The sequence below is a fragment of the Netta rufina genome, assembly GCF_964035555.1.
Source record: "Netta rufina genome assembly, chromosome: 1".
In the NCBI taxonomy this organism is placed as follows: domain Eukaryota; kingdom Metazoa; phylum Chordata; class Aves; order Anseriformes; family Anatidae; genus Netta; species Netta rufina.
Window position 1 is genome coordinate 11,755,582 of NC_140123.1, and position 3,416 is coordinate 11,758,997.

Consider the following 3,416-nt stretch of genomic DNA (forward strand, 5'->3'; position numbering starts at 1 on the left):
TGCCTTCCAGCAGGAGTTTCGTGCTGCAAAAGGGCTTCTCCTCTGCCTTCGCCACGCTGAACACAAGGTGCTGCTCTTCGAGTGCAATTGTCCCAGGAGCCTGGCAACTTCCTGAGGACAAAATGGTTTACAGACTATTTGTTGAACAGCAGGCATCAATCATATACCTGAAAAAACATGCTGTAGACTTTCATTATTTAAAAAAAAAAAAGAGAAAAAAAAATAAGAAACAAGAAGAACAAAAGAAATGCTGTTATGAGTAACAAGTGAAATGCATTGAATGCTGGTGAAGCTGGCATCAAGAAAGAGCACTATTCTGTACAGGGGTGGGAAACATACCCCCGTAAATATCAAAAAGGGTTGGACACATTACAATCTGATGTGTTGCTCTGCTGGGCATGGACATCATGGTTTTGGGGTGAAAGGGAGGCATTTGTGGGGCTTTCTGTCCTATGAAAGTTTGTTGTTTTTTTTTTATGTGTGTGGTTTGTTTTTCTGGGTCTGGCTAATCCGTGTACCAGGTGTGGCTGGGCACTGGTAATGGCTGTGTCTTCAAAGGAAGCATAGGGGTTGCTCCCTTCAGTCCAAGATGTCTCGACGAGTCATCTCAAGAGTGAAGTGTGGGATTATTCACTTGGCACTGAGGGAAAAAGAAACTACAAACAGTATTATTATAAGGGGGTACAGTAGATTTTAGGGATTTTGATTTTTCTAAGTATTCATAAAATAAAAATGTCAACATTTTTTATACAAAATGATATGTAAGCTAAATGTTAGGCTAATTTCTATTTGGCAGTTGTTTTGGTCTTAATGACTAATGTATCCTTCTTGTAGCTTGGACTGAAGATCAGAGAAGTTGGTTCCATTTTTGTAATTGTCTTTAGAAGTTCTTTTTTATGTTTGTACATTTGGAATGTGTTTCATTGTGTTTGTAGCATCAGATGCAATATTAGTCATGCTGTTTTCCGAAACCAGCTTGAGAGGACAGTCCTATTTGTGCTAGTGTAGCATCCAAGTGCCTCAGCAGAGCTAAGCACCCAGCAGCCAACGTGACATGGATGTGGACATGAAAAAATGTTCTCCCCACACACCATGTGACTGAATTTTAATTGAAGATATGATGCTGAAGTCAGTTGGGACAGACATAGGAAGGGGGAGTGTTTGTAAAGTGGAAAATTGTCCCCATTTCTTATTGTAGCATTTGTCCCATCCCGTCCAGGACCTCTACCTTCTGTTAACATTAAAGTGATCTCTGTCTTGAATTTTAGATACCAGGTTAGGTGGGTGGGAGTTTAATTGCCACAGTGACCGTGTGTATCTTCCATAAATGTTATATGCTCCCTTGCTTTTCTGTATTGTCTGTGATATTATAACTGAAATGTCTTGTCTGTCACCTCTTCCAGGTTATCTTTGTAGACTAAGTGGTACCTCTGTTGTAGCTAGGTGAGCCTTCTGGTTTCCAGTTCATCTGTGTCATCCGCTGGCTTGTTCCTGCCTGTTCCTCTGTGTTGCTGAGAATGGGGGGAAAAAGAAGAAGTTGGCATTACAGCCTTTGCACTGAGCTACTTATGTGCTGCGGCAGATTTCAAAGAGATAATGCACCTACTTGAATTGGGCCGCTGCTGTTAGACAAGTGGATCCCTAAGTGCTGCCATGATACACGTCGTGCTGCTTTTACAAGAACACTTTGGTTATTGTACGATTTTCAGCCAAGACAAGCCTTACTTAAAAGAAAGTCTTAAAGCCATACTATTATGCTCTAACTCTTCACATCGGGCAGTAGCATGGCTGTGATCCTGTCCATTGCATTACCAGCGAGAAGCAGCGTTTATGTTGGTCTGAGCTGCTGTGTTGTACTGCATACTTCTCCCACAAACCTATAGCCACTCTGACCTTTTCTAGGTCTCTGAGCTGTGCTGGTACCCTTTATCTGTAGGTAAAGCAGATGCACTACTCTGGTTTCGTATGGTTGGTTGGACATGTCAGCTGACATGGATTTGCACAACCAGACCCAGCCACGTAATTCTTACTCTTAAGGACTGTTTCATGGGGGCAGCTTCCCTAAAGCTCCCTGATGTGACTGAATTCTGATAAATCTTTGTGTTTCACAGAGACAAGTGTGCAAATACTCCTGAAAGACTAAGACAAGCCCCTTCCCTTGGGTGGTGTGGCTGTGAGCTGTTGGCCACCCTCTGCTGATTCCAGTGCAAACACTCCCGGGCTGTTGTTCAGTGAAAATTGTTTGGTTGTCTTCACGTGCTGTGCGTGTTCAACAAGGAGCAGTAGTGCAATACTAAGATTTTGTGATGTGGCTGTGTTTGAACTGTTTGATGTAAGTAATGAGTTCGTAGTCTTTAAAACTCAAAGCTCCTTCAAGTAATATGTTCGTGTTTCCTGTTGGATCTGACCCTTACCTTTTACTAATTCCCATTTTGTATTTAAAAATATGACTTGCTGCGGTGAGTCTTTTGATGTCTTCTAAAGTATTCAATAAAACATGTATCAATTCTTGGTTATTTAAATAAAACTAACTTGTAAACTACAACAGTGTAAGTGACTGGGGGTTCCAGGAACAGCCACGTGTTGACATCTGAAAAACCTCGGTGCAGGACATGCAGCCTGATGCTAAAACCTGGGCAAACTCTTTGCACAGTGGTTAAAATTGTGTTCATTTATTTTTTGTTCTCAAAACTAATTGATCTTGCTCTGACAGTTCTGGTTCAAAATGTATTTAACCTTTAAAAACTGTTGAGAAAACATCAACACATGAAAGATAGCCCATCTAGCAATTTACTGTCAAAAATATGGCCAGAGTCTCAGCACATTTGAGTTCTTCAGCTGTATCTTGCTGTTTTAAGATATATTACTGCAACTGCCCGGCTCAGATCTACTTTTCTAGTAGTAGACCTGCTCCTGCCTTATTTTGCCCTTTTAGAAAGATGAGCTAAATTCCGATTTAAGAAATAAGGAAAGGGTCCATCTTTAGCCTGTTTATCGCTACACACTTTCTACAAACAGTTATATCCCTTTTTTTTTTTTTTTAATACTTACTTTTTAAAGTAAGTAAAATGGCAATGTGGAGATGCAGGTTTGCTTTGTGCCATCCTTTGAGCCTTCTCCCTCTCCATCACTTCGATATTAATGGTTCTCCAAATGTGGGAGAGTAGCAACTAGCTCCTCTGCATGCCCTTGCCTTGTAACTCCACTCAATAGCTCTTAGCTACCTGGTGAGTTTTAAAACTTGTAAAATAAGATGCATTGCACAGGAAAAGAGTAAAAATGCTTATTCTAGTAGCAGATGGTTAGGTCTGTGTGTTGTTTCTTTCACTGAGTGGTGGGTAGTTTTTCAGTAGGACTGTTTTTAGTAGGAATTTTGATACCAAGTTTAGGTCTAGACCCATAGCGTGATTTAATGA